Source organism: Lepisosteus oculatus, unplaced genomic scaffold, assembly GCF_040954835.1.
Source record: "Lepisosteus oculatus isolate fLepOcu1 unplaced genomic scaffold, fLepOcu1.hap2 HAP2_SCAFFOLD_40, whole genome shotgun sequence".
NCBI classification, from domain to species: Eukaryota; Metazoa; Chordata; class Actinopteri; order Semionotiformes; family Lepisosteidae; genus Lepisosteus; species Lepisosteus oculatus.
In genome coordinates, this window is record NW_027167934.1 from 880,644 (window position 1) to 895,839 (window position 15,196).

Below are 15,196 nucleotides of genomic sequence, written 5' to 3' on the forward strand. Positions count from 1 at the left end.
AGAACTGTTAACAGCAAGGGTTTCAGTGGGTTAACTGAGGAGAAAGCGTGATCGCTAATTGTTGACTTTGTATTTGGTGTTAGAAACATTCTTACTGTGCATGACGTGCAACAAATGTAGCCACAGAAATTGCATCACGCTTTCATGTATGCTATTGCAGACACCAACGTTGCCTAGATAGAAAACCGAAATAGCCGTGGGTTTGCTTGCTGGTCTGAAGGATCTCTCTTCGAATCTCTATCATTTGTCAATTGAAGTAAAAGGCGCTCCAATCTGATACGTTCAGAATCAAACCCGCAGCTGTTGTTCGACTTTATTTCTTGACTAATTACAACTGAGTGTCGCATGAGCAGTTACGTAAACTTGTCTGATATATTTGACAAATGCCGTTCTTCAATTAAAACTAACAGTACATTGTCAGGGACATTCAGTTCTATACAAACAAGAGACAGACAAGAGAATGTTTCTACCTTTCATGTGGACTACGTGTTGACTTAATGATCGGAATAATTGAAAAGTTCGGGTTCATAGCCGATGCAGTGCGTGCTAATTAGAACAACAGCAACGCTGAGCTCTCAGCACCGTACTGAGCCCAGGTGATTTTCTAAAGCTGTCAGGTGCAGTTCATTTACATGAAGGAAATCTCTTACTGAGTACGATTACAATGCAGTAAGTAGCACAGACTACTTAGGGGAGTAGCCCGATGCGTTTAAAAACGACCCGAGCCAGGCAGGAGTCAAACTTACAATCTCCTGATCCATAGTCAAACGCGTTATCCATTGCGGGACTGCAACCCGATGAGCTCAGCACTGCAACTAGTAAACTATTACCCCCGGTCCATTCTTTTCCAAAAGTGAGAAACACCTGTTTTCTACATTTTGTCTATTTTAAAACCATATCTCTTTAAACCAAACCAAGAGTTTGTCTTTTGCACTGATATTCTGATTCATTTCGATTTCAAAGAAAAAAAAACCTACCTTCCAAAGAATCATAAAATTGTCCCTTCTTCCAGACTCTACTTCTCTCTTGTAGTAGTACAGCAGACCTTTCCAGGTGAGCAGATCACAGAGTCTGAAATGAGCTTCCTCCATCAAGCAAAGTACCTGAACATGACTCTGTCTTCATAAAAGCGCCCCTGTAATAAAGAAATTAAATCTGAAATCAAGAGGGCAGTTGCCTACTGAAATACAAGAAGTCATCAATTTTAACCTAGCAACACATTAAAGGCTGCATCTATACAAGTACGATTCTAGAAATGCTCACCAGATTACGTTTTAAGAAGGAACTGCGCCTCAGGTTCCGCCGAGATCTTAACTCGGATGGCAGGATTCAGAGTCCGGAGTGCGGACTGATGGCGCACGGAGGGTCCATATACTGTGGATCCCTCAGTGATCTTCCGCGTATTCAAACCGCCAGCGTGTGACTCCCCTGTCCCCGTGACCTCATTACTCTGCTCTCTCCTCTGTGCAGCCGAGCTCGATTCACGGTAAAGTGAAAAAAAAAGGTGCCCTCAACGTGAGATTTACTCTGGAGCGAGGATAGATGTTACCTTTTTATTATTGAACAGGATGTATGTGATGTGGCGACTAGGTTCAATTTTGTATCCTTTTAAAAGATTAAGGACTGGGGTGAGCGGGATTTACCACCCTTTCAGCTAAGAACCCGACGTGCGGACCGTTTAAGCTGCATAGACTCAGTCGTTTAACTCTTCTCCATTAGCAGGGTTAAGGTTAAAGAAAAAAAACATTGCTGACTTCTTTTTTTTTGCCAGCCGATTGCGCTGATTAGCAAGGTTTGTATTTCATGTTTTGCAAGTTGCATCCATTTTAAGAAAAACAAGTCGCGTTAAAGACAGGAAATGAATACTTGCATTTAATTAAGTCTAGCTGTAGGCGGTTGTCCATAATGACCAGTTCTGTTCAAGAACACAGAACAAAAAAGGCACCGCTGGGATTCGGACCCAGGATTTCCTGTTTACTAGACAGGCGCTTTAACCAACTAAGCCACGGCGCCCTGGGAGTGCTGTCGTTTTGCAGCCACTTGGACACACCACTCAGACACATCTGCATTCGGTGTGTGCTCCGCCTGTTCGCTGAGCAAGTTGCCACCTTTACATACAATAGCAACATCGACACCAAGAGAAAGGATGACAAATGGCTTTTATCTGGAACTTTTCATGTCCAAGGAGCTCAATGTGCATTCTGTGTACAACAGGGCCACTGAACTCCACAATGGCCACTGAACCACAGTAGTGGGTTGCTGGCTTGACATCTCCCAAGGAAAATGTTGAAATCGCATGTGGAACAGGAAAATGACCCTCGAGTACGAGGGAAAAAAAAGAAAAAGATCATCTGGAGCGCGGCAACCCATGTCTGGACAGCCCAGTTTCCTAGATGAGGTGGCCGAGTGGTTAAGGCAATGGACTGCTAATCCACTGTACTCTGCACGCATGGGTTTGAGTCCCATTCTCGTCACTCTCCATGTCTGACATGTGTGCCCGTGTGCCTTTGGCCCTCCTGTTGTTTGCTCCAGTACTAGAGCCGTACATTTCCTAGCGGTGGCTGAACATGGTATAGTAGGCTAACGTCAGTATCGAGCAGTGACAGTAACAGTATTTACGTGCCGCTGCTGCCAAGTGGCTCTGGTTTGAGACCGCATTTTCACTTACTTGCAACGGAAATGGAGAAAGCGATTTTTGACAGTCTCTCGAGAGATTGCGCTAGGTGTTTAGGGATAGACTTTGTCAGTTCCCCCTGGGATGATGGCCTCTCAAATAGTTTGTGATTCCTTATACAGTAGAAGCCTGCTTCGTGGCTTAAATCCAAGCTAAGGAAACGAGTTAGAGGTCTGATGCAGAACTGCGAATTCAATGAACGGGAACACTACAGTACATTGCACTGTGTGTGTGAGGAAAGCTGCCCCCTTCTGTCCCTTGTCGACCGAACAGAGGACTGTAAAGGATACCGCCAAGAAACTTTAGGATGCTGGTTGGAATCCAGCTCCAAAGAAGCCCCTTTGGGTGTTATGTCATCAAAAAGTAAGAACAGCGAATCTCCCTTTGATCAAAAGCGCAACAGAACTGTTTTCCGTGGAGCAGGTTTCTGACCCGTAGACCTGTTTTATTCGTAGGGCAGGGCGCATTCCCAAACGCGAATCTCATGTTTTAGAAATGCTTTGGGCGGCGTGAAGTGAAAATTAGAAATGGGCTCCAGATGCACATGGAAGCAATCAAGTGTTTAATCCGAGCTGTTTCAAAGACTGCTCAAGAGCTTTCCTTTCACAGAGGCGCAACGATTAATGATGGGGGTGCACCCTTCAATGCGCCTTACGACTCTAGGGAGTGATTGAGACGTACGTAGCGTGTGCTCATTTCCCTCTATTCCCCGTGTTGCAGTGGTAGGATGACATAAATTCCTGCTTCGACACGTAACGGCATTATAATCAAGTGCAGGAGCTGAGGGCTTTAGTTTTGTTTCGTTTTTCATGGCGTTCGTAAGCGCGCAAATCAAAGGCAATTCCTGCGTCTAACAGGAATGTAAATGCTTTGGAAAGTGCAGTGTGGTGCAGCTTGTAAAATCCTTGTCCACATTTGTGGTTTGTTGATGTTTTTTCTGTCTGCCAAAGTTGCATTTTGACATCCGGACGGGGAGACTTTATCATTTGAAAGTGAAGCCAGCCTTAAACCCTCTGAGGCATGTCTGTCTGCCGGCACGTATTTTGTCAAAGGTATTTATTTTTTTTTAACAGAGAGCGACTTTGAAAACGTTTCCGCAGCCACCTCGCACTCCGTGTTAGATTATAGGAGGAATGCGGCGGGGGTGAGCTCGCTGTAGTCGTGGCCGAGTGGTTAAGGCGATGGACTCGAAATCCGTTGAGAACTCCCTGCGCAGGTTTGAATCCTGCCGACTATGGCGTTTGCCACACGTATCCTTGTGCCTCTGTGGCAAAGGCGAAGTGCCGCTTCTCCTTTCCTGGTACTATAAATACGCTAAATCACTTGGCCCTGCTGCCATGGAAATGAGTTCTTCAGACCTCTGGTGCTCTACTTATGCCTTTGAAAACCTAATGAATAAAGCTGAAAGAACCGACACGATATGTAGGTGCTCGTAAAGCACGCAGTAAAGAACTGTTAACAGCAAGGGTTTCAGTGGGTTAACTGAGGAGAAGGCGTGATCGTTAATTGTTGACTTTTTATTTGGTGTTAGAAACACTCTTACTGTGCATGACGTGCAACAAATGTACCCACAGAAATTGCATCACGCTTTCATGTATGCTATTGCAGACACCAACGTTGCCTAGATAGAAAACCGAAATAGCCGTGGGTTTGCTTGCTGGTCTGAAGGATCTCTCTTCGAATCGCTATCATTTGTCAATAGAAGTAAAAGGCGCTGCACAGAGAGGATCACTGTCGTGAGGCCGGTTAGCTCAGTTGGTTAGAGCATGGTGCTAATAACGCCAAAGTCGTGGGTTCGAGCCCCTTACTGGCCAGGTCCTTTTCTCCTCTCTTACCAAAGCTGTTAGGTTCCTTTCCGTGGTGAGATGGGTTGTCATGCAACGCTGCCACATCGTGCCGACAGACAATTAAATGACAAAAATGAAGAGAGTTAAAGCAGCTGGAGAGGTTCTCTTACAACTTTTGAGCTGACACAGTTTTGGAAAATGTTTCCTTCACGCTGCACTGTACCATATAGGCAGCCAAGTGTCTCCAAAACAAAACAGAATTGACAGTCATATAATGTCCATTAACCCCGGTTTTAAACGCAGCATCATGTCTGCCATCATAAGAATATGAGTCCAATATTTTAGAATATAGTCAGAATGACTTCTAACCTTACCTGTGGTGTCTTTGATCCCTTTTGCTCAATGCATGGTGTACGTACTGCATACATGTGTCTTGAGAATGAGTAATGGGCCCCTGAGACAGTCATTTGCCTGTTTCACAAATGATCGTATTTTACTAGAGATTCTGTTTGGGATTCAGATGTGCATTCAGACAGCAATCCCTTTCAAGAAATGATACGTTCTGGATGAGGTCAAAGGTGCTGGAACACTGTATTTAGGATGTGTTTGCAGTGATTGTCTGTCTCCTGCTTCAACGCAGTGATATATAGATGTGCTCCTGTAATTTATTGGTACAAGCCCAGGGCAGTAAGCAGTCTGAGGATTTATTTCCATACGGCATAGAACAGTGAAGCAGTGAAGTAGTGCAACACACTGGATCATTATATTATTAGAATCTATTCTACTTAAATTATTACATTATACACAACTTGAGTTCATTTTAAAAATTAAAAGGTAATGAAAGGAATGCATTTTCATGAGAAAGATAATACCGATTTTTCATGTGATAATCTTCCTTATATCATGTCGTGCATCATTTGGACACTTTGTGGGCTTGAAATACAAAGAAAATCATGTTCTATGGTACAAAACAAATACAAAACTTAAGTTTTTATTTTAATTAGATTTGTTTATTAAGCATAAGCAATCATTTATTACATTAATATATGTGAAAATGACATTTTAGCACCATAATATTACATACAGGTCTCTAGCTTCAACACAGTGATATATGCTCAGTGATTTATTGGTACATGCCCAGGGCAATAATCAGAATTAGTATTTATTTCCATACGGGCTACAGGTAGTGTTGTGAAATACTTCAACACACTGGATCGCAGATTTAGACCCCCTGCACTCTTACTCCTTAAAAACCAAAGAAATGAAGATATGTAGCAATCACATTGTAACAGGGGTGACAGTGACTTAATGCTTATACTAGTGGACTTCTGGTACCTTTAGGGTACGGTGTTCCCTGAAGGGCTCTCAAACCCCGCATTTCAGATGCCTAGCTGTATCGCTGATGTGTTGCACCTCAGAATCACTTTTAAACCTTACCTCTGGTATCTTTAATCCCTATTGCTCAACGCATGGTGAAAGTATTGCATAAATGTGTCTGAAAATGAGCAATGGGCACCTGAGAGACTCATTTGCCTGTTTCACAAATGATCATATTTGACTAGAGATTCTGTTTGGGATTCAGTTGTGCATTCTGACAGCAATCTCTTTCAAAAAATGATTTTACCTTATCGCAGCTTTGCCCTTCTTGCCTCTTTGGACAATATCTCCATCTTGTGGTCGTTGTTGGTAATGTCTAGACAATATCTCCATCTTGTGGTCGTTGTTGGCAATGTTTTCTTATGCCCTTTTTTATTTCAATTCTCTATTAGTTGATTCTAGAATCTCTACAATAGAGTTGAAAACATCAGTTTTATAGCAGACAATATGACATTATTTATAGTCCAATTAGAAATTTATTACCCTGTTTTTAACATAATAACAAATTAAAATTGATTAAAACTAAGTTTGGAACACCAGGGAACATAAAAAATGATTTTTAGGAAAACCATGAGGTTCTCTGTGTCCGATGCCTGCAAGGGGAGAAAGCTAGAATCCTTTGATTTTTCAAAATTTGAAAATAAACATTATATAACAACAGCTTTCATTCCTAGGAGTGAAAAACAACCATTTTTGAAGACATATTAGTTTCTAAAACACTACAATAAAGTTAAAAACATCCATTTTATATCACATTATTTTTTGTGAAATAATTAAATTGGCTTATTTCTCTCGCATTAAATTGGCTACAAATGCAAGAATTCAACCAGATATTCTTGTAAAATGTATAGTGTTGCATTGCAGTTAGTTAATGTAGTTAGTCCATAGTCAGCAATCTAAACTTTATTGTTAAGCTTTAATGATTGATGTTGTACCAGTAACCTTTAGAAATACTATAGTACTTCACAAATGCTTTGTGTGTTTGGAAATCTTTTGAGTAAAAGCCTTATAAAAATAGGTTTAGTTTTTACAGGACATCACAAAGAAATAGGATGGTATAATTCTTATAATTGCTTAGTGATTGTATTTGGAAGATTATGCACTAAACAGACTTCAGGAATGCCAGTGGATCATTGTGCTATTTGGAATTATTCCAAAAATCAAGTGACCTCTTTGCTGAAGTATTTTTAGTATTATTTATTTAGTATTAATAAAGAATAGATTTATTAAAGTCATGCGATGTGCAAGCGGGATATGTAAAATAATTGAAAATAAAGTTTTTTATTATTGTTATAGAGAAACATGATCAGATTTTCCCTGGTTCAGAAAAAAAACGATTAAAATCTGTAATCTTTCCACTTGTATGTCATCAGACATTAACGAGTACAACCCCCCTCTCTGCCGGAGTGCTGGCTGTGACGAATTAAACCAATTTCACAGGTATTTTCAAAGTAGGAAGTACAGTGTTAACTAGTAGATGGCCTCCTCAATGAAATCGCTTCAACATGCTAATGCGTTGGTGTAACAGTCCGGGCGTGGCAAGCTTCCAATGTCAACTCGACTCGATTGGAAGACAATGAACGTATTTTAGCCCTAAATGAATTAATAGCAAACATGGTTTACATAAAAGACATTTTTCCAAGAAAGTTCATAATAATACGATCTATAGTTGAAATCTGAGCCTAAATATAAAGAAAAAAGCATTTTCAGAGAGCAATCACGCTGTGTTTATGTAGAAAAAGCGATTAGGTTTATGAGCAATCTAATTATCTATTCGCTTAAAACGCTATATAAAATAAAGTTTATTTAAAGATGAATGATAAGTGTCGCAGTTTAAATAATTTTCGTAGTAGGGCTTGGACAGATTCCAAGTGCATTTTTGCAATTTACGTTGCATTGTCCAATGTGATGTTGTAATACAGTTTAGAATACAGTAAGTCTAAACTGTATCAGCTTTATTTATGGGTTGCAATTTAGAAAAAGTCAAAAACCGCACTCAAAATGCAATTTAGAGCTTTCTGGCAAGAGGAGACACCCAAATTATAATGTAACATGCCACTGTTTGTGCATGAACAAAGTTATACTGCAATTTTCCTTAGATTCGCAATTAAAAAAAATAATTTTTTTGAATCCCCGGCCGAACACATTCCATTAGAATCAGCACTTTTATACAGTATATCGCCTTTAAACACATATATTTAAACACGCGTTTACGATTTAAATCAAAACGCGATTCAAATCAATATAAATGTTTATTTTGTAACGCATAGGTGACTATTCATTGTTATTAAAAAGACGTAAATTCGATCATGTTGTGATATTTAGAAATATAAATTTGTTTTGATGCGAGTGAGGTTTTATTTAATCTCTGACCAAGGGAAATGTTTCATTTTTTCAAAGAAATGTTTGTTAAAAATTAAAGTCATAGTTCCATGAGATTCAACCACAGACCATGTGACATAGGAGTCAGGAACCTAACCCACAGCACCACCAGCGCAGACACATGCTGAGGGCTGAAAAAGCACTACAGAAACATTATCGACTATAAAATAATGTAATTAGGCACAGAAGAAGTTTACAGCACAGTACAATAATAAATGCTGACCATGACTTTAGAAGCATAAATTACCTTACACTCAATTTAAACACAAGCTGTCTTTAGCCCTCTAAGCTGGTTCATACAGAAATGTAGAGAACCAGGCTCAGAACACACAGCTTCATTAGCGAATACATATGCAGAACAACTAGAGAAGATGTTTTACAGAGGATGGATTTTTAGAAACATCCCATCAGTGACATCACTGAAGTCAACTCCTAGGTAACTGTCGTGTGGATAGTTTCACAAGAATCAGACAAAGGTTTAAGCATCACTTATTTTAGATAAAACTGCAAAAAAACAACAACAACCCATAATGTACTTCTTTGCGGCTCTGTTTGCCCAAATCATATATTCACAACGTGAAATTAGAAAATAATATTACGTAACCAAAAACCGCAATATGGAAACAGAACCTGTGTAATTGTTGACAGATGATGTACTCGTAACATTTTTACAAGACGAACTACAACATTTAAAAAATGACTTGTATGTACTTGATATCTCTAATCAATCCACTGCACTGCATTAAAACAAAACGAAAACTAAAACGCCCTGGGCATACCGTTTCGCGCTTCTTATCAGTTGCTCAAAAGCAATTTGACCGTATGAAATGCATAATATAAACCTAGAAACATATACGTGAGGAGTATTTACGTAGTATCGGTGTCAAGACATACCTCTCAAATACTGTAAATCAAGTTAAAAATATCTCAAGACCGATTCTGGTCATAATGAAACCATGTTTCGTGTATGTTTTCTTTAAAGTACCGAGACCAGCCATATACTGTATGTTTATGTTCCAAAATTAATATCGTTTATGGCCTTCACACGTGTTGCAGTATGCTCCTATTCTTTTTATGCTCAGGCACTAAGATTTCCCTTCAGTGGTAAAATTCCAAATAAATATTCAATACTTAAACGGGCACAGTTAAGACATTACATATACATATACATATACATATACAAACTGTATACAGTACAGTTTGCATACGGTAATATGTTTATGTTCCTAAATCAACCTCTTTTATGAGCATGTGAAAGGCATGGTGAATCGATTCTCAAAAATTACTGTACTTTGCATGATTGGAAAAAAATGCGTGATTGCGAAATGCTGTGGTGTTACTTTTACAAAGACGGTCAATGAAAAAAATAATGTGGACCAGGGCAATACTTTGAGTTTACAGCTTGTCCAAGTTCATTTATTATTAATACTATTAGTAATATCTTCATTAAAGACTTTGATGGCTACAGCTCAAACATGAGAAGTTGAGCTTTATTAGCGCCACCTTGCGGAAATTCCGGATACTATTATTTTGCTAGCGGTATTTACCGGTAACTCGCGGTATTTACCGGTAACTTGTGGTAGACTGCGTACAGCGTACGCCCGCGCATTTTGAATGGCTGCATCTGTAGCAATCATATTGTAGCAGACACTCAATTGCCTGTTTCACAAATGATCATATTTTACTAGAGATTCTGTTTGGGATACGGATGTGCATTCTGACAGCAATCTCTTACAAAAAATGATTTTACCTTATCGCGGCTTTGCCCTTCTTGCCTCTTTGGACAATATCTCCATCTTGTGGTCGTTGTTGGTAATGTCTAGACAATATCTCCATCTTGTGGTCGTTGTTGGTAATGTCTTCTTATAGATAGATACTTTATTGATCCCGTGAGGGAAATTGCAGTGCAACAGCAGCTTAACACACACAACACAGCCACAGTGTAACAATTATATAATAATAGTACAATACTGTATATATACTGTATATATATATGAAACAGAAATAGAAACAGAAACAGGAATCGCTTACTACCTGGAGAATCTCTGTAGGAATATCTAGCATTTATCAATGGAAATAAAAGCTGCTTTAATACAGTGCATGTTCAAACTCAAACCCTCAGCTGCTGTTCTTGTTTGTTTTGGGACAAATTGCAACTGAGCATCGCATGAGCCGTTACGTACCCTTATCTGTTAGGGAATTTCAAGGGAGGAGTTAGGTCAGAATGGGTAGGCTGCAAAACAACAAGTAAAGATTTATTCCGAGATGAAACGTTGTGGCGGTTTTCTTATCTTTTCAGCATGGACTAAACTTTTACGTGTTCCTTATATGCTATATATGTATATATTAGCACCAATGTCGTTCTTAAAAACTAACATGAAATTGTCAGGGACATTCACCTATATACAAAGACGAGACAGACAAAGTAATAATTCTATATTAACGTGGCCTACATATTGACGCAATGATCGAACTAAGTGACGTGTTCTGATTCAGATCCCCTGCAGTTCATGCCAATTAGAACAATAGCAATGCTGAGTCCTCCCCACCCTACTGAGCACAAATTCAGCTGCTCTCCAGTTCTGTTCTGCATGTTTTTTCATTGCAATTGAGCTCGGAGCTGGAGATGATCTCCATACAGTTCTGTGTTAACTAGCCCGCACTTGCGTGCTAATTTACGGGTTGTGGCAGATGCTTTTCTATAGTTCATATACATGACGGCAACCTGTTACCGAGGAACCTGAGAGGTTTAAAAGCCTCACAAACCAGGCAGGACTCGAACCTACAATCTTCTGATCCAAAGTCAGACGCGTAATCCATTACGCCACTGGCCCATAGAACATGTGTTTGCATTCCACCACAGAGAGCTCTACACTGCTACCAGTAGTACACTTCCCCATCTAAATTTTCACAGCAAGAAACTTGTGTTTCCTACTATTTTTATCAGGTTTAAAATATCATCTCCTTAAAACAGAAAAAGTGTTGGTGTGTCGTGCTGAAATTCTGATTGATTTTGAATTCAAAGAAAAAAGGTTTTCTTCCAAAACACCGTGAAATTGTCACATCTTGCAGACAATAGGTGTATTCCATGTTGAAAAGAGAAGAAAGAAAACCATGGAGCCTTTTACAGGTGTGAGGCTTCTTCAGGTGTGAGAAGACCTCACGGCCGAAACGCTGTGTTTCCGTTCTTCTCTTTTCAGCATGCAATAAACCTATTACTTGTTCCTTTGCAGCCGAGGCATGCTGACGTAGCTACCCAGCTGAACATCTTGCAGACTCTACAGTACTTCTCTCCTGTAGAAGTAAAGCAGGGCTTGCTGGGTGAGCTTTTGCTCCGGTAAATTAGGTCACGTGTCATGTTAAATCACTTCTTCTAAACACAACATTTGCTGGTGCTAGCTTTCCCCATGAAAACAGACATTTCCCTTACAGTACATGACATATCGTTTTTATTCTATCAATAAGTATAGAAATAAAACAAAAGAAAAAATGTTGTCGCCAAAGAATGCACAGTTCTGTCGCCTTGGGAAGGTGTCAAGGGCATTGAGCTCCTTGGACATGAGAAGTGCCAGATAAATGCCATTTCTCATCATTTCTCTTGGCGTCAGTTCTGCTATTAAATGGGACGGAGGCAACGGGCTCAGAGAGCAGGTTAAGTGCACACCGAACGCAGATGTGTCCAAGTGTCTGTAAAAGCACGGTGCTCTGCTGGCGCTGTTCCCTAGTGGCTTAAAGTGCCTGCCTAGTAAGCAGGCGATCCTGGGTCTGAATACCAGCGGTGCCTCTCTCCGTGTCTTGTTGTGCCGCATGTCTCATTTCAGACAAACATGTACAGCTTGGTTCAGTTTAATGCAAGAATTCATTTCCTTTCTGGAATAACTTGTTTTTGAAGAAATCCATACAGCTTGTGAAAGATGAAATCCATTTCTTGGTTGTCAGTGGAAAAAGATTGCCGGCTGCAAGAAGCGCAAGTGATTGTTTTCTTTGACCATAAACCTGCAAATGTAGGGCGCACAAAAGACTGTCAGACTCTGTGGTGCTGAAAAGTTGGTGGTTCAAGCCCCTCCAGTATGCGTGTCTCAGTTTTTCCAATGTAAACATCATCACCATTGCTAAAGAAGATGGCGCAGAAGGCTCCACAGCCGAAACGTTGTGCTTCTTTTCTTCTCTTTTCAGCATGGAGTAAACCTTTGCTTTATCCTTTGCAGCCTAAGCATGCTGACGCAGCTACCTTTCTCTTAACACGCCTCAATCATTATTCACCAAAACGATCAGCAGAATAAGTCGCCTTTGTGGTGATGTCACTCCTCTGCTTCACAAATGTCCTTAGTGACGGGCCATTTCTTTCTGCCATTTTTCCGGAGCGGTTATTGATTGCTCCATCATTTCCCTCTTACTTTCCATCACTAGATTGAAAAAAAAAAACAGAAACAGGCTGACAGGACGACAATCAAATTGCAAAAACTCATCAAAGCACTCGATAGAGTATTTGAATCCACAAGTAGCTACGAGCAACTTTGTCCTGGCTTGCATGAAAGTCGGAAAATGTCAAAAAGAAAAAGATGGTGGCTTTTTCATATTCGTTCTTTTATTTTTAGTTCGTTGCTTCTTCTGTCCATTGTCCTCCTGCCTGGCTCTTGACCTGTGACTGTTTGAACGCACACAGTAGACTTTCATGCAGGGGATTTGTCCTGAGCCTCTGTGAAAGACCCACCCACCCCCATAAATAACTGCTCTAGAAACACATGAATGCAAAACTAAACCACAGCTTAAAGAGGAGCTTGTCATGACCGCCAGGCAGTTAAGACCAACTCTTAAGCAATCTAAACAGCACCAGCAGCGGGTGATTATTAACAAACGCCGCCGCACGAGTTAACCCACCTGCACACACTCCACCGTGCGGTACGCAGTGCTATTTTTACCATCTTTACCTGCTTCCCGCTGGTATTGAGTCTACTCCTTGAGAGCTCTACCTGGCGTTTTTTCCATTACCTCGTTTATTCTGGATATTGGACTCCCCTTCTGCCTTTTCGACTTTGGACCTCGCCTCTCACCTCGGACTGTTTGCCACCAGTGTTCTCCCTGGATTACGACTTACCTTACGCCTCTTGACCACGAAACAAAGCAAAGCAGAGCAAAACAAAATGAACAAACGAAAACCCTCACGTCCCGCACTTGCATATAACGCCGTTACGTGCCCAAGCGGTATTTTACGTCATCCTAGCACTGCACCCCGGGGCGTACGGTATATGGGAACGAGCACACGCCACGAATCATCTCGAATCACTCCCTACAGCTGTAAGGCACCTTGAAGCATGCACCCCCAACATTCTTCTTTGCGCATCTGTGAAAGGTAAACTCTTGAGCAAACTCTGAACCAGCTCTAAGGAAACTAATCTGATTAGACGTTACTTTGACTCATCTTTTAAGGGACCCTTGTTAATTGGAGAAATCAATGATTTCGAATGAATTCTGTATGCGTTAAAAGACAGCTATACACAGAAAACATGCAGGACACTTCTCATGATGTTTCCCGAGCCGAAACACAGTGCGTTTTTCCAAGCCATCTGACAAAGCCCGCCCACTGAAAACTGCAGCAAATCGTGTAAAGACGTTCAACTTTGTAACTACTGCACGCACAGGAAGCAGAATAAATTCCTCTTTTCAAACTGTCAAAGGTTTGCTTTGCGAACACTGCAGGACATCGCACAATCTCTTTTGAACGGGGACAAACGATTTCTTATGGGGCACAGTAAGTACAGACGTTTAAAAAGCTCCACTCATGCCGACGATGCAGCATGAAGAAGCGCAACCTAACGTTTGCATTCCTAGCAAATTCCTTTTATTTTTTGATAAATAAAGACAGTCTTGTTTAACAAACAACACACACAACATTTTACATTGTCAATTCAATTCAAATCAATGTATTTCTATATAGCGCCTTTCACAACAAGGTTGTCCCAAGGCACTTAACAATGCAAGTTGTTAAGAGCCTTGTGTCTAATATGCCGCCTAGGTAACGTGCTGTCTCTTTGAGGCAAATGTTTAAATCCTCTGAGTTAAGTGCTGAAGTTATAGTAGTCCTATCAGTATTGTTGCCTCCCATCAACAGATCCTCATTTTTCTCAGAGTTGAGTAACAAAAAGTTTTCACACATCCAAGTATTTCCTTCCTTAATGCATTTAACTAAACTGATAATAGAAGAGTTGTCGTTTGGTGTAAACAAAATGTTTATTTGAGTGTCATCAGCATATGAATGAAAGTTCATATTATTTTTTCAGATTATCCTACCTAGCAGCAGCATGTAGAGAGAGAGAGCAATATTGGTCCCAGCACTGATCTTCTGGTACCCCAAATTGAACTGGTGACATTGATGAAGCAGTACAATTATTAGATATTTGAACATAATGAAAACGATGAGTAAAATGTGAAGTAAACCACTGAAGGACGGTTCCAGATAAGCCAACCTCAAACTCAAGCCTGTGTAACAAAACAGAGAGGTCAACCGTGTCAAAGGCAGCTCTAAGATCTAGAAGCACAAGCACTGTTGCATTCCCCGCATCAGTAGCTAAGAGAATATCATTTACGACTCTTGTTAATGCAGTTTCAGAAACCAGACTGAAATTTCTCAAGTATATTATTTGAATCCAGATACGATTGACGTTGGGCAACAACTATTCTCCCAAGACTTTTAGATTGAAATGGGACCTTTGAGACAGGCCTGTAGTTGTTAAGAACTTGTGGATCCAAATTTGACTTCTTAAGGAGCGGTCTAACAACCGCTACCTTAAATTGATCAGGTACAACGCCTGACGCAAGCGATGCATTCATCATACTAATTATAGGTCCTGCCAGTCCTTCGAGGGAATCTTTGACTAGCTGAGTGGGGATGGGATCTAGCGAACAGGTGGTTGACTTTGTCTTACGTCTGTGTTCATGAGTCCACCATAAGAAAAAATCTGAACAGGAGTGGTGA

General features: G+C 40.5%; 3 non-coding genes across 3 annotated transcripts; 1 reads left to right on the forward strand and 2 right to left on the reverse strand.

The window, feature by feature from the left end:
* Positions 1-1,939: 1,939 nt before the first annotated feature.
* On the reverse strand, positions 1,940-2,013 carry trnat-agu (transfer RNA threonine (anticodon AGU)). Its single transcript has one exon. It is a non-coding gene; the product is annotated as a tRNA-Thr (tRNA).
* Positions 2,014-3,829: 1,816 nt separating this feature from the next.
* trnas-cga (transfer RNA serine (anticodon CGA)) lies at positions 3,830-3,911 on the forward strand. Its single transcript has one exon. It is a non-coding gene; the product is annotated as a tRNA-Ser (tRNA).
* A 7,070-nt stretch (positions 3,912-10,981) lies between these two features.
* On the reverse strand, positions 10,982-11,054 carry trnaq-uug (transfer RNA glutamine (anticodon UUG)). The gene has a single exon. It is a non-coding gene; the product is annotated as a tRNA-Gln (tRNA).
* Between the last annotated feature and the right edge of the window lie 4,142 nt (positions 11,055-15,196).